General features: G+C 38.2%; 1 protein-coding gene across 7 annotated transcripts in view; it reads left to right on the top strand.

The window, feature by feature from the left end:
• KIF6 (kinesin family member 6) overlaps window positions 1–25,074 on the top strand; it is a 454,503-nt gene that overhangs the window by 229,703 nt on the left and 199,726 nt on the right. The gene's annotated exons all lie outside the window — the stretch shown is intronic.

The following is a 25,074-nucleotide window of genomic DNA, read 5'->3' as shown; positions in this document are numbered from 1 at the left end:
CAAAGGCTCTAACAATGTATTTGTGAGAATTATTTTTCATAACTATCACATCTTCTAAATTAAGTACCAGTTTCCCAAATTGATGACCAAACTGAGAACAATGTATGAAATTAAGAAGATAATGTATAAGTTTTCAAAAAGTTCAGAGGCAGAAATAGATGGATCCAGGGCAGTGGTAGAAAAGTTAATTTAGAGAAAAGGAAAAAAAATTTTAAGAAGGAAAGAGTAAAGACAGATGTTGGGTTACTGATGGGATGATATAGTGTTTACTTCTAAGTCAAATGAGCTATCTGCAGCAAAATAATTTAAAAATATTATCAGTCTGTCTTAAAGGAAAATAAATTAACAAAACATTGTCAGATAACAGGATTTGGCAGCGCTAGACCAACTTAGAGCCACCTTCCCCATTCCCAGCTTTTGATAAAGTCAATACCACTGCTACAGAGCTGCACTAGAAGCCCAACTCTGTTAGTGTACGTTTCTCTTTCTGTTAAATAGCACAGTGATTTTAACAGTCATGTTAAGACATTGAGAAATCTGAAATATGAGATGTACTAGAACAAAGGGGCAAAGAGCTTCCCTTTTTGGCAACATATGTTGACATTTTTTTTTTATAAATGTTTGTTGGCTACCTTACTTGCATAGTTTTCTAAAGGATTTACCTTGGGAATAATTAAAGAGTATGGTGCTTATTAAGAAGGACAGTTTTTAATTTAATAAAGACAAGATGGAGAACAGTGGAAGTATATTTTGTGATATTATATTCCTTTAACCTCTTAATTCCAAATCTCCTCGCTTTGTCTATTACTTCAGTAACACATTCAGATTCTGAGGAAACCTAAAATGCTAATTTTACTGTTTATTGTTATGGCAGTAAGTGGTGAAAAACAATGATACTTCCCTGTGATTGCTTTCCATACAGCTCTACTATACTGTATTATGGGTATGTGCGGATTGGGAAAAAAGGTCCTATGGATGGGTGAATTTATTAGTTCATCCATCCATTCTTTCATTCTCATTCAACATATATTTAATGAGCACATACCTGGTTCTAGGTACTGTTCTGCCATTGCTGACTACTAAAATTTTAGAGCCCTTATGTATACCAGGCACTGTTCTGTACTCTACTTGAATTAACTCATTTAATCTGTATTCTATTTAATACGTTCTCATTTAGCCTGCATATAACAAATGAGGACATATGTGGATAAACATTGCCTTTGATGTCACAGCATTTACAGCCCAACAGAGAAAAGTACCACTGAACAATTGCGTACAAAAGTATACCTGTCATTACCAGGTTACTCTACCTCAATTTAATACTAGTAAGATCCAAAAAGGTGAGCAGGGCTGGCACAGGAAAGGAAGGAATATTATAGCACAGGAAATAGCTTGAATAGCTTTCAAGGATTTTGAGGTAGAAAAGAGCACTCCAGGGAGCAAAAAAAAAAAGCCAGGAATGACTAGGACTGTAAAATGAGAAGCTGGGAAAACAAGCTGATTATCATGTGCAGAGCAGATTGGTGGAGAACACAAAGACTACATGACTGGTTAAGAGGCCATTGTAGTGGTCCAGACCAAAGGGTGGTGAATAAGAGAAGCAAACGGATCAGAAGCATGTAGAGGAAAGAGTAGACAGGAAGGATAATGTGATAAATTGGACGTGGGGGTGGTAAATGTGAGGACTGGCTCCCAAGTCACTGGATGGATTGGGGGTACTTCATGCTGACAAAGAGTAGGGCCCTCACCTACCCCTAGCCCTACAACAATTGGCATTGTTGGCAATAGAGAATTAGAGTTGGCATCTCTACAGAAATGAAAGGATAGAACCCCATGGCTGATGATGGAAAAAAAATCTGTTTGTTGGCCTTTTCCAAAGACATATACTATTGTATCCAAGCAGAACTGGCCTCAGATGTCACTGTCCCATCCTCTTGCTGCATGCCAGACTTTTACTATTTCTATTTCTTCTTGCCCACACCATCTCCCTTCTTATAATCCTTCTTCCCCACAGCATCTCATAATCTCTTTCCAACCTCAAAATTATAGTCAACTTTTTCAGTAATTCTTTTCCTCCTTGATATTGCTATCAAGACAAACTATAATTTTGTTTAGAGAAAGAATTAAGTTTACTTGAGTAGAAAATCATGAAAGAATATTGGAAATTACCTGTAAAATCTAAGTACAAGTAAGGCAAAAAAAAAAAAAAGGTTTGAAGAAGAGCCTTATATTTGAAAGGGCTTTTGAAATGTTTTAACTGTCATTGAATATAGTTCTAGCAATAATTTTAAATAGTAGTAACCTCACAAATGGACTGATAATGATTTACCCATTTGTAGGAGAGATTGTTGGGAGACTGATTTTATTTCTTTTTTGGTAGAATTACAAGTAGGATTAAAATTATTGTAGATGAATCAGTTTTGCAGAGCAACAGATAATGGAATAGTTAATTACCATGTGTAAGATTCTAGATGATTAGGCTTTAATGCATTATTTTATAATGGCCCCACTCATTCCATAAAGAAACATAAGAAATTAATGCAATATGAAAGCATATTAAGTAAAAAAAAAAAAAAAAGGGCAGTTCACATCTATTCCTCTACTCTTTTCCCTGAGCACTCACCCTAACAATTCTGTCATTTTTTTTTAGTGTTATTTCTTCTGAATTCCTGTATATACAAAAACTTCAGCTAAACAACTCTTGCCACTCTGTGTATCCTTTGCTTTCCTGTCCTAAGACTTTGCTCACATTATTCCTTAAACATAGGATGTTATAGAATGTGTTCCCTTCCATATTTGAATATCCAAATTTTACTTTATAGAAAGCCGGTGTAAGCTAAAACAAATGCAAAAAATTAATAAGCATGTTGTCCTAAAAGCATTTCTGCTTTAAGTAGGTGTTGTCAATTTCCATTAACCATCCCTGGGGATTTTTTTTTCAATATAGAAAGCAAGTAAATTTGACCACCTTCCACTCGAAGACTGTGTGAAATCCCTTTGATGACCACCCCCCTTCCATTCACCCCCACATCATGCTGAAAATAACCCCTTTCAACTGTCTTGTGTTAAAAGAAAATGAAACAGAATTCATGGTTTACCAGAATACACTACACAGTCATTGCAAAAGTTGCCTGCCAAACCAGAGAAAGGTTAGGGGCTTTGGGGCTTTTTGTTGTTGTTTTGGAGGCTAAATGCCTGTTTGGGTTTCACTGAAATAATGAGAGGGATTGTTCAGCTCCACAGTTTGAAAAGAGTCATATTGTTCTCTTTAAAATAGCAGCAGTCTTAAAGTTGGGGTTGGGTTTTGTGGTTGCGTTTTTTGGTCTGTTTTAGTTCTCTGACTGAATGTTCCAAAATAGTCACCTGGAACCGGTCAGTATTCCACAGCTCCTGACGATTCTCTGCATCCTTTAACTGTTTGAGATGCTGCAGAATCCACTGACATTGCAGATGAGGTCACTGGAATTTTGAAAGATGAACTGAATTCAAAAGCCTCAGAATGGAGGCTAGAGGCTCTTTTCTCTTACTCTGAGTATTTACTGAATCCCCACTATGTGCTTGGAAAGGTCCAAGATAGGTCTTGTAGGGGGCAAGAAGGTTAATTGAGAAATGATCTCTGGCTCTAGGAGCTTACAGGCAAATATATGAAGCTGGCTTTGTATCTAAAAAACAGAGAATAAAATAACAAGTGCTACAAGCAGGAGCCAGCAGAAGCCAGCAGAAATGCTTTGGGAATTCAAAGGGGGAAGGGAGACCTTAAAATATGTAGATCATGAAAAGCCTCATAGAGCAGGTGACATTGAAGTTAGGGTACAAAGGATTGGTAAAATTTGGATATTCAAATATGGAAGGGAACACATTCTATAACATTCTATGTTTAAGGAATAATGTGAGCAAAGTCTTAGGACAGGAAAACAAAGGATACATAGAGTGGCAAGAGTTGTTTTAGCTGAAGTTTTTGTATATATATACAGGAATTCAGAAGAAATAACACTAAAAAGAATGACAGGAATTGTTCGGGTGAGTGCTCAGGGAAAAGAGTAGAGGAATAGATGTGAACTGCCCTTTTTTTTTTTTTTTAACTTTATATGCTTTCATATTGTTTTAATTTCTTATGTTTCTTTATGGAATGAGTGGGGCCATGTTATAGAAATCTTTATATGCCAGGCGAGAGAATTTTCTTCATTTGGTTGCAAGGGAAAGCACAGGAGACATGGAGACAGCTGTGCTCTGGGGAAGTATTTTTGGAAGTACTCCTTAGGGTATATTAGAGAGAAGGTACCTGGAGACCAAGTAAATGGTTTAGGATATATCATAGTAGACCCAAAATAGAATGGAAATGGCAAAGAGATAATGAACATGAAGAGATATTGTGGAGGGAGGCATACAACAGCTCTTTATGGCATTAAATACAACTCTCTTTATTCTCCTCTTCCTGGATTTTTAAGCACTCCTGGCAATAATGATTTATGAGAACAGGGGAGCTATCGCATCTCTGGGAAGCTGCTTAAAACCTAGAGTCACTTCTTAGAGTTTGCTTTACTGTTACTCAAAAGGATTACTTTATGGACCAAAGGTTACTGTTTATAAATATTTAATAAACCCAGTTCTCCACTAAAGTAAAAAGAAAAGCTCAAGGAAAAGTTGGAAACGCACCCATACAATAACCAAAGAACTCTGTGGCCAGTTGCATTTCTTCAGAGCACAATACTGACCAAATGATCAGCTTAAGTTTTTTCTGAGTGCTGCATCTGAGAAATTCATCTTTGTATACCTACTATTTAAAGGGTTTGTGGATTACATGAAATGAATAAATGGCAACTGAAAAGAGAGAAAGAAAAAAAGAACAGATCTCTGCTTTCAGGTTCAAAATCAAGGTTTACATTCACCTAGTCCCTAATATCATTAGTTTTATCTAAGTAGTATTTGTAACCCCAATAATGTTTTCAAACTTAAAAAGTGAACAAACAAATAAATGTCAGGGTGTTTTCTAAAACAAAGCAACTTGGCCTTAGATGGAACTCAGCTTTTAACATTAAGTTGTATTTAGCAGATACCCATGAGCACCCAAGGGTGCCCTTTTTAACTAATTAACTATTTAACTTGGAAGTCACCATCTATGAGTTTTTAATCAAGTGAGGTGATGACGGGTAGATAGAGCTGTCTTTCAGTGTATTCTCAAAGAAAAGAGCCTAGATAGTTGAGGGTTATTGCAAAACAATAGTCCAGCTAGCCACCAATTCCAAACTCTTTAGGAAAGATGGTGTGGTCAGGAATTGGAACACAGATTCCAAACTCATGGAGGATTAAAGGGACTACCAGAATTAAAAGAACAGAGAGTAGTTTCAAAAAATGGATACCTATTTCCTATGGCCATTAAAATCACCCAAGGTGAAAGACTATGAGCCTGCTAATAAGGGTTCTGTGAAAGCAGGGGAATGACTAGAAGGGAGGCCAGCTAATGATAGTGAGGACGAGAGAGTAGAAGAAAGTATAGCCAGATAGGATGAACTTGAACAGAGGTTCATTATTTGATTATTTGCTCATTTATTTTCATCAGCATGAATGAGTATTGTTCTAGAATCAGTGAGAGAAAAATGGTAAATGCAAACCAACATCCTCTCTCCCTAACTTTTTGTAATAGGAATCATATTCTGTGGTAATGCCATTTTTTATCACCTTGCCCTGAAGTTTGGGTTAAATAGTGTATTTATATCCAGGTATGTCCATAAACTAGTTTATCAGGGTATAGCCTGATCAAGCAAATATATTCTTAAAATAAGGAGCAATACTCCCAAACCTCTTTCAAAAACTGCTCAGGGAAGAGCATTCCACTAAGATCTGGTGGAGCACCAAACCAAACAATCATGGAAGATCAATTGCCTAAAGTGCATTATTTGTATGTAACAGAAAAGTTAAGGATAGATCTGGGCCCTATCTTTTGGTTCTAGGAAAAAAGACGTTACACATGAAGACTGAGTCATAACACAGGCAATTTTCATTTTAGTAAACATTGAATTAAAAATTAATTTGTAAAAAAAATTAATTTGTCAGTTGATTGTTTTGACATCAAGTTGCATTTTCCCATGTAAGGGTAAGTTGGGTTCCTCAGGAAGCAAATTCTGAGATGGATGTTTATTAGGGAGTGCTCTTGGAATGAACATTATGAAAGTGGGAAGACTAAAGGAGGATATGACAGAAGGAGATGTTAAGCTGCACTGTAGTTCTAACAAAGCCCTCAGCTGCTCTGATGAGGGCTCAGGAGCTGGTAGGGTCTTTCAGAGTTGTCCCAAATTAAGGCAATGGGACAGGGCCTTAATACCCTAATGATGGCAGTCACTGGACACAGGCCTGCCCATGGAAGGAGTCATAACTTTAAGTGAGGCAGTTCTTTTCAGCTGACAAAATTCCCGAATGGGGTTGACAGATGAGGGCTTCTTGTCTGTGTGATCCCAGCAGACAGAGGAATAAATCCTTTATTTTTTAAGAGGTACCTGAGCATCACATCACAGCATCCACCACAAGATTCTAGTGTGTGGCCCCTACTTTAGCTGAAGTATATAACTTTATAGTCCATAACGTAGTTTCTACAGTCATATAGCATATGAAGCTAAATAAATATAGGAATAATGGGATCTAATCAATATTTTTAACATTGTTTTCATGACAAAATGCATTCTTCATTCCTACTTGGGATGCCAGGAACATATGCCCTGTTACCCAGGCATGGAGAAAAGTCTCTCACCTCTCTTTCTTTTTCTCTTTCTATCCTTCCTTTCCTTCTATCCACCCTCTCTCCCTTCTCAGTTTCCCCCACTCACACACATGTACACACATACACATACACACATACACACACAAGCAGACTTGGGAAATAAAGACTTATTCTTTCAATGACCATGTGTTTATTCTACAGAACATGGGAATTATGGTGCTATTATAAATTTATGACAGGGAAAATATAAGACATTCCACTACAGAGGCTCTATGAAGTATGAAGAATGTCCATAGTAACAGGGGCAGTGACTCCAATTAATTCATTTAACAAGCATTCATTGAATTTAAGCTATTTATCAGGCATGTGCTAGGGGCTAGAGATTAAAAGGTGAATGAGATCCAGTACTTGTTAAGGAGTTTGCAATCTTGAAGAAGACCTATGTTAGACATGAATTCAGGTTGTCATGGGACATAGGAGAAGAATGGTCAATTCTTCCTGGAGATTTACAAAAACCTTATGGAAGAGGTGGTCCTTGAACAGAGTAATTGCATTTTGCCTGGCAGCATGAATAGAGGTAGAAAGAAAAGGAAAGGATATTGCAACCAGGGAAACATCTAAAGAAAGAAATTGAGGTGTGGAACACATGGTGTGTTTGTGATGTTGCAAGTTTTGGTTTGTCTAGATTGTAGGATTTATGTGGGTGGAATGGTATTTAGAAAGAAATAAAACTGAAGAGACACCAGCTGATAAGAAGTTTAAAAGCCAAGCTTCAGAATTTGGACACTATTTTTTTGGCAGTAGGGAGCTATTACAGCATTTGTAAAGGAGAGTAACATGGTAAGACTTGTGGTAGAGAAAAATCACTGATAGCAATATGCTGAGTGAATTGAAAACTGGAGTTTTTTTCAGAGAATACGGTTTTGCAGTAGCAGCCAAGGTAAGAAATTATGGGACCTGAACCAAGCCAGCCACAGTAGAGAATGAAAATATAAGGAAAGTGTTCTAGGTACCTAGGAAGTAGAACTGACTTGCAACTAACTTCAGTGGGAGTGAGATGAACAATCAGGGACTACCCCCATGTTTCTGGCTTGGGAGACTGGGTGGATATGGTGTCATTTACTAAGTAAGTGAAAATATGAAGAGAAGCAAGTTTGGAAGGAAAGATTAGTTAAATTAAGGATATATTGAGAACAAGTATGAGATGATAATGTCTAAGCTGATGAATACATAGCTTTAATGCTCAAGAAAAGGGCTTAACTGGATAAGTGAAAGTGAATATCGTTGCCTTGTTGTAGCCATGGGTGTAGATGATGTGGTCTATGAAGATGAGTAGCAAGGAAAGAGAGAGAAAAAATAAAAAAGGCAGAGCACTTAAGAGCCCCAATATTGATGAAGTAGGCTGAGGCAGAAGAATGAGCAGAGTAGAACTGTGAAAGCCAAGAGAGAGTTGGGAGAGAGCAAAATCACAGAAGCCAAGCTAAGGGTTGAGTTTCATGAAGATGGATGTGGTTAAAATTATTGAATGTTGCAGAGTGGTCAAGTAAGATGAGAATTATAAAGAGTCCTTTGGATTTGGATGGAAGTCATCAGTGACTTTTGCCAAAGCAGTTTCAGAGCATGAAGGGACAGAAAGCTCGCTGCACCAGATTGCAGAGTAGGAGGCAAGAAGAAGTAGAGAGAGAAATGGTGCAGAGATTAATAAAAGTTAAGGAGTTTTGAGGCTAGGATTGTTAAATGGATTTTCCTTGTGGGTGTTGAAGTCATAGATATTTGGCAGGAACTGTAGTAGAAAGGAAAGCTATGATCCAGGAGCCCAAGTCTGTTTGGGGAATCTGGGTGGTTTGTCAAATCATTGAACCTACTTAACAAGTACTTGTAAGTTACAGCAATGAGAGAATAGGTGGCTGAACCAAACACCACAAATCTTAAAGGAGGGAAACCCTTTGCCTTGGTGAAAAAAAAATCGGTGATTTGAAATGGCATCAGGGAACTAGAAGAAAATCAACACTATCTTCAGTCCTTCTATGTTTACATTGTAGGAGAATGAACTCCAGTTGAGAGGGCTTCTGCAAAGGAAATACCTTTGTGAAGAAAGTCAGATTTCAGTGAAGGGAAGGAGATGAAGGGAGTGTTCTATGAAAATGTTGAGCATGTGGTAGAGTTTAATTACAGTGGAATCAGGGGTCCAGAGATCAGAGTAGAACAGGTTTTCTGACAGAGTAGTGGAAGGAGAAATGGGATAAGATAGAAGTAGGTCAAGGAAGTACAAAATAACATATGAGATGATAATCGCCTGGAGGGGCTTGCATTTTGTGGGTGGCTAAAAGATGACAGGAATAAAAGTTACGGTAAGATTGATTATCCTTGAGGTTACAAGCCTGATAAGTATAGCATATTCCATCACTCATTGGTTTTTAAATGATATGCTTGTGAGAAATCCCTTTGAAATGAACTCTCCCTGGATGATGTGGTGGAGGAGGTGGGAGAGGAGATTAGCTGGCTTCTGAAATGCTCCAATGCCAATAGAATCACCAGACCCTGTGGAGGTTAGGATTAAGGCCTCACATGGAAAGACTTTGAAAGGTGTTGGAAATTCTCTCTCTCTCTCTTTCCCAATACACATACCCTCTCTTTCTCTGTTGTAGAGTTCCCCCACATTGTTGGGGAGGCAATTAGTATGGCCCCCACATGCTCATCTTTTGATGGAGTCCTGGTTGCCTCCAGTTGGCTCCAGCAGCAGCAGCAGTAGCAGTTCTCCTAGGGATGGGGCACCCATGGATGGGGCTGTTCTTGCATTAGTGTCAGGAGTTTTATGGCTTCATAGATTTGTGTCATTACTAAATCAGATGTTTGTAAATCTGGTATTATATTTCCTAAATTCCTAAATATATATCTTCACTGTTCAGAGGCTTCCTCAGAGTCCCATCTAGAGATAAAATGTAGACTCTAATACAACAGAAAGGAATTGAATCAAGGAGATTCTTTTCTGGTCTGTTTGATTGGGTCAAGCACAGAGCTGAGAATCCTTAACCCTTCTATCTGGTCATGTTAACTCTATTATTTACTGGGAGAGTTAAGTTCAAGTGTCAGCTTGCCCAGGTATTGATGCCCCATTGTTCTATTGCCACGAACTTAAATCATCAGTATGTGAAATTCATCTATGGCTGACTACATCTGCAGTTGGCTAAGGGGAGTGCCTTCCACAATGAGTGCCATTTAATTAGCTGGAGGCTTACTAGAGAGAGGTCAAAAGAGCTCAGCAGCTCAGCATACCTCATTTCAGCACTCAAAGCTCAAACCCAGACTTTTGGAGATGCAGAAAGGGATCACTCCAGGAAAGCTGTTTGAATCAGAAACTGGGAGGGAAGCCCAGCAGACGTCCACCATGTGCCTTCCCATGTGACAAAGAAAGCCAGAGGAAAATCTGCTGCCTTTCTTCTGAAGAACTGTAAATTTTTAACTAAATAAATCCCCTTCTTAAAAGCTGATACATCTCTGGTGTGTTGCATTTTGGCCATTTTATCAAACTAAAACAGATTTTGGTATGGGAGAAGTGGGGTATTTTGCTTCAGCTTGCAAATACCAAATATGTTGTAATGTTTTTTTAAATGGATAAGGGGAAGATTTTGGAAGAATTGTGAGGAACTTGATAGAGAAGACCTAGTAGTGCTCTGAGGAGACTGTTGATAGAAAGATGGACTCTAAAGATAATTCCATTGCAAATTGGAAGGAAGGCAATCCTTGTTTTGGAGTGGCAAAGAATCTAGTAAGCTTAACTACTGGCTTTGGATGGAAGGAAGATTTTAAAAGCCATGGATATTTGGCAGAAGAGATTTCCAAGTTCAATGTGGTAAGTGTGGCCTGGTTTCTTCTTGCAGCTTATAGTGAAGTATGGCAGGAAAGAGATAAATTGAGACCTGAACTCTTGGGTACAGAGAAACCAGAAATTGATGGTCTTGAAAATTCTGGGCTTCCAGAGAGACCCCAAAGAATAGTACTCCATATGAGTATTTCACCAAATGGGGAAGCAATCAGCCATTACAGGACTAGCAAGGAGTTATCCAAAAAGGATTTGTGGAAAATCCTTTTGCCTGATGGACATGAATCCAGTATACTGCACAGAAAGCCAAGAAGAGTGTTATGGGATCTGTATAAATGGAACCATTGCCAGTCTGGACTAAAATGAACAGAAAAGGGACCAATTGAAGGAAAAATGACTTCAGAGGCAGAACCATGGAAGCTAAGTTCTGAAGCCAAGAAACCTCAGGCCAGAAGAGTGGACCCACCCAAGTACTTGGAGAGGGTAAGTTTGCCTACAGGGCAGAAGGTAGACCTTCCACCTCAATGTTCTGGAAGGGTTGTACCCCAGGCCTTGGAAAGGGTAGAGCATATTCCTTGGAGATTAAGGAGAGTCTGGCCACCACCACATTGTTCTGAGCAAGGGGTTGAGCATGTACTCTGGAGATGACAGAGAGCCAGGTGCAGCCTGATGTTTGGAGAGATGGAGCCAAGAAAAAGGTGATCTATCCAATGTCTACCACAGTTGCATTTGGAGAGAGTCGGGCTATTGTGTGGCCCCTTGGAAAGTGGGGAGACTGCCACTTTCTAAAGCCCAAAGGATGAATGACTCTCAGATTTTGAAATCTAATGGAATTTGCCCTGCAGGTTTTCAGAATTGTTTAGAACCAGTGCCCCCAGTTTTCCTTCTATTTCTACCTATGGCGATGAGACTGTTTATCCTATGACTGCTCCTTCTTTGTATATTGGAAGCAGATAACTTGCTCTAAGTTCACAGGTTCACAGCCAAAGGAGAATTTTGCTTTAGGAAAGACCATGAATATAAGTGGTTTTGATGAGATTTTGTACTATTTTTTGAGTTGGTATTGTGGTTGTATTGTTACTGAAATGATTTAAGGCTTTTGTAATATTTTGATGGAATGAATGTATTTTGTATATGGAAAGATTTAGGGCATTATATGCAGAACATATGGTCATTGTTAGGCAAAAAAAGTGTTTGTTATTGTTTTCCTTTTAGAGATTAAGTATGGTTTAAGGTAATGTGTTAGTTTCCAAGCTAACAAGGGGTAGACATGTGATAGTCAGGTTCAGGTGTCAACTTGGCCAGGTGGTGATGCCCTGTTGTTCTGTTGCTGCAGACTTAAATTATCAGCATGTGAAATTCATCTATGGCTGCTTACATCTGCAGTTGACTAAGGGGAGTGCCTCCTCAATGAGCGACATTTCATTTAATTAGTTGGAAGCTTAAAAGAGAGGTCAGAAGAGCGCTCAATAATTTAGCATATCTGAACTCAGCACTCAGACCAAGATGTTTGGAGATGCAGAAAGGAATCATCCCAGGGAAAGCCATTTGAACTCAGAAGCTGGGAGGAAAGTCCAGCAGACGTCTAACATGTTTGTGCCTTCCTGTGTGACAAAGAAAGCCAGAGGAAAGCCAGTTGCCTTTCCTCTGAAGAACTATAAATTTGTAACTAAATAAATCCCCTTATTAAAAGCTCATCCATCTCTAGTGTATTCTGGCAGTTTGAGCAAACTAAAACACTTGCCTGCAACCAAAATGAAATCAAACGTTATCCTGTGATGAGAGACAATAATGGAGTCCTAGAATTCCATCAGCACTTCTTTATTCAAATATTATTTTCTGGGATTTATACCAACAAAGATGAAAATGGTTCCTGTCAGTGTGCTCAGTAGGGAATGTATTTTGGAAACATGATAGATGAACCCTGGGTTTATTTGTAGTATAAGACATTATCTTTATAAAACATCTATCAGTTGCTCTGATAACCAAAATCAGAATTCACCATTCTGCTCCTAGTAAAGGTAGGTTTAGTTTATTTTCATGTTTATGATTATGCTATTAATATTTGTTGCAATCAGTATGTGTCTATAGGGCAGGAGTGACTGGTAGCAATAAGCCTTTCTCTACTGTACACATGTAAAACATATCCTTTGACTAGAATTTTGGTCATTGTTTGAAAAGCCCTTCTTTGCCTGTTTGCTGCCTCTTAAACTCCTTCAGTTATAATGCTTTACACAGAAATACTACTTCACCTGCTATAGCTGCATTTCAGGATGATCTGTCTCCTCTGTTTCCCTAATTTGTAGTTATGCTACATTGGCTGAAGCATGCATCAGTGAATCTGTTGAATTCTTTGCTTTTGATTATTCCACTTCATTTTGGTGAACAGAAATTCCTTAGGCATCCTACAGCCACCCACTTTCTGAATGTCTTGGGCCTCACAGAATTGTGTTGTATTGAGAACTGTTCTGAAACTGATAGCCAACCTATATCTTCTGGCTAGGCCAGATTTAGCAAATAAAAATAGAGGATATTCCATTACATTTGAATTTCAGATAAATACAAATAATTCTGTAGTATAAAGGGGTCCCATGCAATATATGGGACATACTTATACTATAAAAATTACTTCTTATTTATCTGAAATATACATTTAACTGGATATCCTGTATTTTGTCTGGCAACCCTACCCCTGACCCTTTTCTTTATGTATTATGTTACCTAGTTATAGGAATTTGTAGGTAACTCTGAAGAAACTGCTCCAGAAGGGCAATGAGAGGGGACTGGGGTGGGGGGAGTAGTCTAGGTAGGTTCATTAGTATGGCATGACTACTGCAAGTCTCTTGGTTGGGGGTGGTTTGAGTTTCACGTCTATTTCTCCCTAGACTAGTGGAATTTCAGGGTTCTGCATCTAGGAGGGAAGTGGAGTGCTATAGCATATAGCATTTCTCAGATTCTTGATTTTGGAACTCTCAGAACACTCTCACAGGATGCGTGTGTTCTGTAGAATGTTGTTGGGGAAAACAAGTTGTGTAGCAAACAGTTTTTGCTACCCACAGAGTTCACTTGGTACTACTGGCTCTAGCTATTTATTCATCAGATTTATCATCAATGCCTAATGCTATCTCAAAGTATTTCATGGTAAACGTCATGTGTTTTATGAGTGTGTTCCTACAGCCCAATCATTTGTATGTTGTTATTTTTGGAAATAAGTTTTGTAACCAAGACTTTTACAGATACCGTTACCTGTTCCATTGGACATTTTTCAGATGCCCAGAAATACTCTGAAACTAGTTTCCTCAAACTGACAGGCCAAAGTAGAACTATTATATATACTACCCAAATCCATTTAAATACCCTTCTCTCTGACATGATCAACCATACTATAGCCTAGGATGTCAGTGAACTTCTCAAGGCAGTCCTTAGTAATAGCTGCAGAGCTTGGTTTTGTGCATGATGTCAAATGCCTTTGTGAAGGTAATAAACACAACAAGAGCTGTTAATACTTAAAACTGTAGTTTTCCCATCTTCACTGTGTGAGGAAAATCTTCTCAAAGCTACCCTATGATTTCAGATAATGGGATTCCCTTCTCCAGTTGTGCTGTTGAGATGCATTTACAGAGCTCTTTTTAGGAGTTTTCTTTCTCTAGAAACTCAATATGTACCATTTAGATGGTTTGAATGACATGTTCCAGCATATTAATGACATCACCTGCAGGAATTTAATGGGTACCAAACAATGGTCAGTCCAAGAATTGCCATGTAGCAATCAGAAGGCCTTCTAGTCTCATTACCAAGTAGTAATCTTATTGATGTATAAGCACTATCTGGACTTTAAATGCATGTGTGGTATCTTTCTTTTTCTTTCATTAGAAATTTATGTTACTGATCACAAGCTGATGCCTGGCATATTCATTTTACAAGACTGGATTATAGTCAAGTCCTATGTTGCTCAATTACTTTCCCCCATATTATAGTAAAACTCTCAATGAAATATGTCATCTCAGTATTTTGCAATCCACTGATATGACATGAGAAAAAGCAATTGAGCTTTTTTAAACCATTAGTCTGAAATGCTCAACATTTAACTCAGATACACAGAATGACTCTAAATCATTTCAGTTAATCACAGCTCCACAAATGTATGTGCGTCCGTATAGTTTCATGTGCACACACACACACATGCAACACACACACCCATACAACTCCTTCATCTTGCTGTGCTTTTCTAGCACATCCTATCCTCTTCTAGTCTTTTTAGTCTGAACTCAATTAAATTAATATCCTATACTTACTGATCCGGAACTATCTAAAAGGTTATTTTACTGACTCATACATTAAATTTCAATGTTTTCCATTCCATTAAGTCTAGTAGCTACTGGGTTGCATTTCTATTGCTCTTCATGATCTCAGTGAATCCCTTTGATCCACTTTATTCTGTAAACATAAGTAGAACCAGCACAGCATTTGGTATATATGAGATAATGGAAAAGTGATGCTCTGCCTACTGTGTTTTTTTTTTCTCACCAAAGCCCAAAATACTTTTTGATAATGTCCTACATGGAGATGGATCAGATTTAGTGGTCTATTACTTTCTCTGAACTCATCAGGTTCTGTTAAACTGATTATGTTAGCTTGGATATACGGTTAGACTGGTTCTTTTCTTTAATATTGTTAAACAAAAGTAAAATCCAAATTGATTATAATATTCATTGCATAACTCATTCAATGCTCATTACCCTTCTCCAATTTAATTACATATACTATATGAAATAATCAATTCTTGCCATTAGCAAATGAAACCTATTATCCCTAGACCCATTGCCTCGGTGTTCAATTAATTTTTTTGTGGAATGACTTTGTTCTATAGAAGATTGACACCAAACTTTAAAATCTCTTTTTTCACCAAGTACAGGCAGTGGCAGTGTTGTTAATGGTGTCTAATGTGTCCAAGGAAAGGAACCACTTTCAATCCATGTTATTCTGTAACACGCCACATCTAACAAAGGTTAAAATGCAATGTAGTCATCTAATCCCCGCTACAACCGTTGTTGGGTTTCTCAGTACAACTCTCTCTCTTTCCATCTTTTCCCAATCTTAAACAGGAAAGACCTATCCTGAGAGCCAGCGATATTTTGCCCCAAATCTCCTCCTCCTTGCCAAAGTTTGAAATTGCCTCAGTTGTACTTTCATTTGGATAAATGAACTAACAACCTAAAAAAGTTTATGCTAGAAACATTCATCATTCTACCTTAGTGAATTTCATCTGATCAAGCTCCTTTCTTAGCTAAGATAAACCAAGGTGATTTGAGGAAAAGACACACCTGGAATGGGATACAATCATGATGGAGGATTGTTTTCTGGAGGCCTGGAGAGCGGGAACACCAGCCAATCAGAAAAGAACAAAATGTGCTGCTCTTCTTACCTTACTCTCCTCCCAGAGCTCATTTCTACACAGGTACAACTATCATTTAACTGGCAGATAACTCCTAGGAGGATATAGGTCAGGAAAGAGCAGGAAGGGGACACGGAGACCAACTATGGTCATTTGGCTTCCTGGTAACTGAATCTGAAAACTGGGGAGTGTATTATAATGACAGATCCAAGATTTGCTGTGTGCAGGCAGTAAAAGGGTTTTGTAAGACATGTCACATGTGGCCACGTATCCATATAGCTTAAAAAAAACAATGATTTTTAATTTTTGGTTTCACAAGTAATACTTACACATATTTTCCTTTTAAAAAATTAAAACCTTTCAGATAATACTGTCTCCTTTGACAGACACCCCAATCCCAGTACTCGCCTCACCTCCCTAGTAATAACAGTGGTTATGAGACCTTTTCCTTTAATATATATAAGCATATATTCATTATATGTGAATATATATATATATATTTTACAAATACATTATTCACATAAAATAATGGTATATATTTTCTATGAAGATGTAGTATAGATTGATAGATAGTCTTACATTTTAGTAAATGCTATCATCCTGAAACTGTTTTCCCCTCAATTATATGTCCTACAGGTTTATGCATTTTCACACATATAGATCTATCTCAATCATTTTAAATGACACATACGGTTATATCAGTGTTGATTTAGACATTCTCATACTGATGAAATTATTGTCATGGAATTTTGACCTAGCATTCTGATCTGCTGGATATTTCTTTAGAATTTGTTAGCAGTAGAGAAGTCCCCCTTAAAGCTTTCCCTTCCCTCTCTGTGGTAGGAAATATGATGTAACAGCAGCTCCTAAATTAATTTGTGATGATTTTGTCAGTTGTATACTGGTTGTCAGACCAGAGGTATAATGCAGGAGATGTATTTGAGAGAGCTGGTCAGGGAAATATATATATATTTTTTTCTACTTAGGAAAATATACCAAAGATTTAATGATAGGAATCAAAATCAGAGAGAGGAAAGGAAAGGGAATTGTGGGCAAGAAACTTGTAAAAGGATAGCAAGAAAGCTGGAAGGAATATACCTGACCCACAGAACCTGTAAACATGAGCACACCAAAGGAGAGTAGAGGGGGCCAATTTTATCTGGGCCCAGCTAAAATGCCAGAGGAGGGTCTATTTTGGCAGGAACTCTTCCAATGTGGCTTCTATTCATGACGTTACCTAGATCTACCTTTTTTTTGTTGCATGGTCTAGGAATTGAACCCCTGTCTCCCACATGGAAAGTAAACATTCTACCACTGAACCACCTATTTCTTAAATTTTTTAATTTAATTTTATTTTTTGTACTGATGTTCACGTTTTAATTTGGAAGAGATTTTTTATTTATTTTTTAAGATCATTTTTTAAAACTTGTTTTATTGTATAATATAACATATATACAAAGCAAAGAAAGAAAAAAGCAATAGTTTTCAAAGCACTCTTCAACAAGTAGTTACAGGGCAAATCCTGGAGTTTGTCATGGACTACCATACCATCATACCTAGATTTATTTTTAAATCCTCCTGAATTATGAAAGTCTGCACTCCTGTTCCTATATATTCAGATTTGAGAAAGATGTGAAAAAATTTCTTCTGTTTGAACAAACAGAATCAGGCTTATGAGAAGAGTTCAGTATAGAATGAAATCTAGTCCTCATAATTGAAGTATTTTCTTTATCTCATTCCAATCCACATGAATTTAATGTGTGTTACATATGCAATTTTTTGTATAGTTTAAAAATTAGTAGCTTTCATGGTTTTCTCCTTCTGGTAGAGGTTTCATAACATTTATTTTATTATAGATCTGCCTCATCACAATTTTAATGTTAAAAAATCACTTAAGCATTTTCTTGGTTCACTTTAATCATCAATGAAGACAAATGCTGGTTTCCCATCATTAATCAAATTTTTATAGTCAAACTGCTCTGTGGTTATTTTCAATCTGTCTATCCATTCATTTAACCTGAAAACAATTAAAGGAAATACCAGGAAAATCATCTTCAGTAAAAAACTCTTGAATTTGGATAATTATTTTTGGAAACTTCATGTAAGTAGTTTCATAAGTGAAATAATCAGATGTGTTTCATTAAATTTTTTTTCCTATGGAATATTATATTTGGCTTCTATGTGTATTTGTAGCAAGGAAAACATTGGTGGATCTAATAGAATTTGAATAATTTCATTTCTTTGCATTCTAGGGTTATTCTAAGGAATGTAAAATTAAATTTTATACAATTTATGGTATAATTAATAAACATTCAGAGAACACATTGCATTTTTCTCCAATTTTGTGATCTCCCCAAGAGGTTTTCCTGACTTTTCTAACCTCTCATGTCATCCTTTTTGGTTAAATGCTAATGGATGCCTATATGGATGATCCTAGATTGCAGATGATAGTGGGGAGATAAAGGATAGGGATTTGCTTTTCATTTTAACATCCCAAAGGAAAGAGAAAAACAACAACAATAAAAACAACAGGGAAAACAGTACAGTGAGCACTTACAAGTTGCAGCCCTGCATCTAGACAGCCATTTTGAAAATACTACTATCAAGGGGAAGATCCAGGTTTTATGGGTCCTAAAGCTTATGCAAAATTAGGAATTCAAAAATAGATATGATGTTGAATATTTATATAAATATCAAGAAAAGAAATCAACCACAGGAAATCAAAACTATAAATAGCTAGCAAATAAAATTCATCAAAATAACTTCATATTTTAATTAACTGACATACCTCTATAATACTTTCTCTTTATGTTTTTCACTGTAGAATCTTTGATAATCACTTCATATAATAGCAGTTTTGTGATATTATTTTCCATAGACAAAATTAAAAGATTATACAATCGTTCCTTTAACATGGTTGGTTGGAATTTGCTGTTATTATTGATAATTATTGAAATGACAGCTTTGCAACTTGTCATTGTTAATATTACAGAAATTGTTGCAATTGTTGTCACATTTGGGAAAATGCTATCATGTTTCTCTCATGTATGAGCTATAAGATTTGGAGGAATTTTCCACAGACCCATCTTGTGTCCATACAACCTTGTTTCTGTTCTGTTGCCCAAATCCTCCAGTGCTGGGTGCCATAGGGTATGTTCATATCACATGTGATATGATCCGGACCTGTTCCTTCAAGTTCTAATACCAGGTGAGATGGCAGAGTGAGAGGAAATATATTGTTAGAGACTGAGTTTATATCCAGACCACTAGCAAAACTTTATGCATAAACAGAACCACATAAATATCCCTCTACACCCGGTCTAAATATTCCCTTTAGTCAGATCCTAAAAATGCCCATGTCACACCAGCACCACCCAACTGGAAAGGAAGTATGATAGCGAGGAGGTCTGAGTGGGAAGATTCAGTGACCTTGACTGATCATGATTAACATATCTTACTTTTGAAATTCTACAATATCTCATGAGCATGTTACTAAGGCCTCCCAGAAGCCCATATAAATGAGAGGCCCTGAAGCTTGAATTTTCATTAGCTTCACGGTAAAGATGCCTCTACATAGCCTGGACTGTGGTGATTGAAAGTGTAGACACTGCCTCTGGCATGGCTTGGGCAGGCTCAGGCACACTGGGGTAGGTAGGCAGGTGTAAGAGGAGCCTGACCCAGAGCCACAGGCACTGGGGAAGCAGACTGAGCAACAGAGTGACCAGAGACAATTGACCCTCTTGCTGTAGGATATTGTGTCAGGATAAATGATGGGCACACACACACAAACAGGAGGCCACCCATTGTGGTATAGAAGAAAGAACTTGAGTTTTAGGATGATAACCTAGGTTTGAATTTCCATCAATACCTCCTCAGTAGCTGTGTGAATTTAGACAAGTTATATAACTTCTCAGAACCCCAGTTCACCTATCTATAAGACTGAGAACAATACCTACTTCATTGGGTTGTTGAGGGACTAATTGGGCAAAAAAAAAACCCATAAAGATGTGCCTGGTTCATGGTACCAAATTTTAATGACTTCCTTCCATGAGTCAGCAAAACTCATAGTCAAAAAAGGAATATTCCTGTGGATCTTCATAATCACTCAGTTTTCAATAAGACTTTAGCTTGTGGTCAAGAGGTACAAAAACAAAAGCTAGCTCTAAAAAGGATCTACAAGAGCTAAGATGGGTGCCAGGGTCCCAACCAAGGTAACGGAAGTTCAGGATGGGCATGTATTCCACTGGGAAACTAAAGTAGTAGTTAGAGAAGTCAGGGCAAAAGCCCTTACAAATAATCTGTGCCAGCCTGGAGGAAGGAAGGGAAAGACTGATGTATAGACACGCAAGTACCTAAGCTCATCACCAGAACACTGACATTGGTGTGGGGGTGTGGATGAAACTAATAGTAAACTCAGCAGCCAAGGTTGCTACTATGCAAACTGCTATTGTCCGGACGGGTATAGGCTCAGCGACTGAAGATCAGACAGGACTGTAAAAGGAGGAACTGGCAACTTTCAGAAAACTTGGAAGTACCTCCATTCTTTAAGGGCCATCAGCATCATGAGCAGATGTACAAAGGACAGCAATGAAATCATGTAAAACCCTATATTAGAAAACAAAAAATAATAAAACAGAAGAAAATAATCTAGTTTTAAAACTATCTATCCACCTTTAGTCTTTCTGTATACACTAACACTCTTTAAACATACTTTTTTTTCTGATTCTTTATACTAGCTTCTTTGTAAGTGGTGGTACACTCACCTCGTACCTGTCTCTCTAACTGGCTGGTTAGCAAACTTTAATGCAAGTAGGAATCACTTGTTAAAAATTCTGAATCAGAATCTTCATGGGTGGGTCTGGGAAACTGTATTGTTAGCAAGTGGATCATACCGTGAGAGACTTTGCTCCAGTTTGTACTAGAACTCTCCCATCTAAATCCTTTCCTTCTTTCCAGGATTTTGTTTCTGATCGTCTCCAAGGCCAGGTTGCTAGGGACTAAGGTATTAGACAAAAGGTGTATCATATCAGGTAGTGCAATAGTGGCTCAGTGGCAGAATTCTTGCCTGCCATGCCGGAGATCTGGATTCAATTCCCAGAGCCTGCCCATGCCAAAAAGAATAATAATAATAAGATAAAAATTAAAAAGGTGTATCATATCTACAAAAGTGACTAAAATATTTTCATCAAAAACATGACACTCAGTTGCTGCATGACATAGAAAAGAAAAAAAAGTTTTCTGAACAAATATAAGAGCCCAGTGGTAGGACATAGTCTCGCAGCAAAAAAAAAAAAAAAAAAAGTAGCCAGCTCCCTGGTTGCATGCTCCTTGACTGCTGGCTGAGCAGCCCCCCCAAAGGCTCCTGAAAGAGTAACCAGAAAACGCCTAGTGAGAACAGGACTCTTTGCATCTGCTTACAACACATCCGCAAATCCTTGGCTCTCGTGTTTTTTTGTCATCTCCTACTATGCCCCTCTCTTTGAAGGATTTCAGTCCTTCTCCAATTCTTGTTATCTCCACTATCTCTAGCTCTGCCTCTCCCTTGAAATCAAAACTCACAATTCTAGTGCGATGAAGTAACAACAACAAGGACAACACTTGTCCCAGAACACTTTTATGTGCCAGGTTCTGTGCCACCTTTTCCTTTGCACATATCATTTCATGCTCACAGAACCTGACGAACTAAGTGGTATTATTATCCCCATTTTATAGATGAGAGAACTGAGGAGGAGAAAGGGTAGATAACTTGCCTCAAACCATAGCACTAGTAAGTAGCAGAACCCAACCCCTAGGGTATCTCCCTTAGCACTTTCAATGAAACGTGCCCCCAGCTTAACTCATTACATTTCCCCAGCTCATCTTCCCATATTTTCCAACATTAATGAATGATATCAGCACTCACCCAGACAGGAAAACTTTACCTGATTTCAGGATCATTCTGCTCCTTAATTTTCCACAACTGAATTGGTTATTTATTCTCACCATTTCTTCCTCTGCACTCTGGTGACAGCCATTTATTTTCCATTTAATTTTCTCTCACCCGTATTATTGCAATTAGTTTCTTTGTCTCTGATCGTTTTCCATGCTGCTACCAGGCACATCTCCTGTAGGAAGACAGCCTGGATATCCTTCACCTGTTCAGTTACTGTCACTGGCTTCCCATCCCCTCCTCCACTGAAGTTCACACTGTTTAGCACAGCACAGTCTCAAGTTCCTTTTCCAGCCTTATCTTCTATATGCATACAACTCTGCCTAAGTGCAGCCACCCCCAGTGTCATACACGCCCCAAAAACACCTCCACACATCAACCCTGCCACTCCCTAGGTGAGGTCAGTGCATCACCAGCCACAATTTACCACTTTTTCCACAGGGGACCCACAGTATGTTGCTGATATTTCTACTGAGCAGTTACTTTCTCCTTTCATGTAATAAGTAATTTACATATCTAGTTCCTGGACTAAATCATAAGCTCTTTCAAGTAAGGCTAACCCCACAGATAATGTTAAGAGTTTGTGAAACCAATTTGCTATGGTTAGCCCATTATCATGCACCTTGAGTCTATATAAGGGAGCTTGAAGAGGCCATAAGTGGGGACTTCTTTTGAGAGAAAGTTGTTGGTGACCTGTGAGTTTCTTACTTCTGGCCCAAGGGGGAGAGGTGGGAGGTGCTTACCTCCATCTCAATCCAAATTTTTAAATCGAAGTCCCGGAGGGAACAGACCAGAGGGCATGCTCTGGACAAGCAACTCCCAGAAGCCTCCAAGTGGGGTTACCATCCCTCCAGCCGCACAAGAGTGTACCTGTCTCTATACCACCCCAGCAACAAACACCCCACCACATCACACCTAACATTTCCTGGCCCTGGAAGGACCCCAAAAGGGGCAGCCAACCACTTGGGAGAGGAAAACATGAGAGAAAGAGAAAATCCCACCCTTCCCTCTGCAGGTTTCCAAGGCTGTGTGGGTAGGTGAAGGGGACAGGGGAAGTATTGATGCAAATGAGAGAGTATAACTTTAATCAAGATAGGAATGGACATTTTAAAAATCACACACATACACACACACACACAATCCTTGGGAATGACTGGAAAAGATTTGAGCTCTGCCTGAGATTTCATCTGGGAATGAGACAGAACAATTCCATATAGTGTACTTAATGGGGCAGTGGTGAGATAGGATAAAATTAGAATTAAATTACTTTCTCTTCACATGTGCTGCATCCAGCTTTTCAGTTCCGTAAACTAGATACTCCAGACTCTAGAGTGCTATAGGATACATGGTACATTCCTCTCCATTATGACATTTCTCATTTTCATGCCTTTCTTCATATTTTTTCATCTTCTTGTAATGCCCTTTCTCCCTCTCCTTTGTTTAAAGTATCTGTCCAACTGCTCCTTATCCTTCAAAGCTCTGTTTCTGTGACCACCCACAGGAAGACGTCTCATACCTCCAGGCAGAGACAGGACACCCTCCCCTGGGTCCCTAGGCATCAGTGCTCTTACTCATGCAGTTCTGACCACTGGTAGGAGCCTGATGCCATGGGACTTGAATATCACTGAGAGCAGAGTTTCAGTCTTCTTTATGGCCACAGTGCATGGGCCTCAGTAAGTGCCCAGTAGACTTAGTGGAATTGAACAAAGGTCTTTTGGCCCCAAATCCTTAGTTCTTTCTACAGCTTCTCTAAATTACACTCTCTATAGTGATTGGTGATTGCTTATTATTTCCAAAACATTTATCAACTGTTTATTTGTTTAATTAATGTTTTTTTTTCAATTTACTTCCCTTTCTGTATAACCACAGGAAAGGCCAAAAGTTTGAATTGCCATCATGCCTCATTTACAAGGGGAATTCTCCATTTAGCAAGTGTGGTAGTTGATTGTTTGCTATGTGCCAGTCAGTTTTCTCTTTATCAAATGTTTTTAAAACAAAATGTTTTAATTCAGTTAGAACCCAATATCCTACCATCTCCTCTTCCTATATAATTTTGTTTAAAGATATTTATTATAGTGTTGACTCTAAAACAGGATTCAGAAAACTATGGGCCACAGCCCATGGGCTGGCCACCCATTTTTATAAAGAAAGTTTTATTGGAACACAGCCATACTTTTTAAGTATTGTCAATAGCTATTTTTACACTATACTAGCAAAATTGAGTAGATATAACAGAGACCATATATCCTGCAAAGGCAAAAATATTTACTATCTGGCCCTTTATAGAAAAAGTTTGCTATCTCCTATTCTAGAAGAAATTATAAAGCAGTCAAAATTTCTCTGTAGCCATACAGCTTTCTCTTTTCTGTTATAGCCTCAACTGTTTGGACATTCATTGCCCTCCTCTCCCTCCTCAACCCCCAACCCACACACAGACTTTCCTAGTGTCCCAGTTCCACCCACTCCCATGGCACATCACCTTAGGGAAAAGAATTTTGGGCTTTGGAATTATCAACAACTGATTAAGGAGATGTTTTAAAGAGATATGAACAATCTGTATAGGCCAATGTTTTTAAAGGTGGGGTCTATGGATCAGTTGCTCAATCGTCTGAAGAACTTTTGAAAGGGTAGAGTTTATAGGATCCCAGGAGTTGAGAGAGAGGAAAAGTCTTGGTGTCTATGATCCAGTGTCTCTCAATGTGCCAAACTCTGAGCTCCATACAGTTATTTGGCAAGTATGATCCCCAGTTCAGACAAAGAGCATTTTTACAGTTACTGATTCAACCTAAAGTTTGAAAATCATGGCATTTCCTCTCTGTAAGATATCCTAGACTCCTAGTTTATACCATAGAAACTTCCTTTAAAGATAGGCAACCAAAAATCAGTTTCCAAAATAACTAACTTGGCCCCCTAGTCACCAAAAGTTTGTTTCCTAGATGTTCTCACTTACAGAAATGCAGAGAGGAATAGAACAGGGGGCTGGATTACATGGGCAAAAGGACAGGGAGAGGAAATCGGTAAGAACATTATGGGAACATTAAGAAACATGAGTGCTTGGAGGCAGGGAGGAGAGAGGGATGGCAGGAGAGTGAAGGGATTATCAAAAATGACTTCAAGGGAGCACTTCCGGAGAAGATGGCGGCTTAGTAAGACGCGCGGGTCTTAGTTCCTCCTCCAGAAAAGCAACTAAAGAAACAGAAACAATACGAAAC

The sequence above is a fragment of the Tamandua tetradactyla genome, chromosome 5 (genome assembly GCF_023851605.1).
Source record: "Tamandua tetradactyla isolate mTamTet1 chromosome 5, mTamTet1.pri, whole genome shotgun sequence".
NCBI lineage: Eukaryota > Metazoa > Chordata > Mammalia > Pilosa > Myrmecophagidae > Tamandua > Tamandua tetradactyla.
Note: the sequence above shows the minus strand (reverse complement) of the source record. Positions and strands in the feature narration are given on the sequence as shown.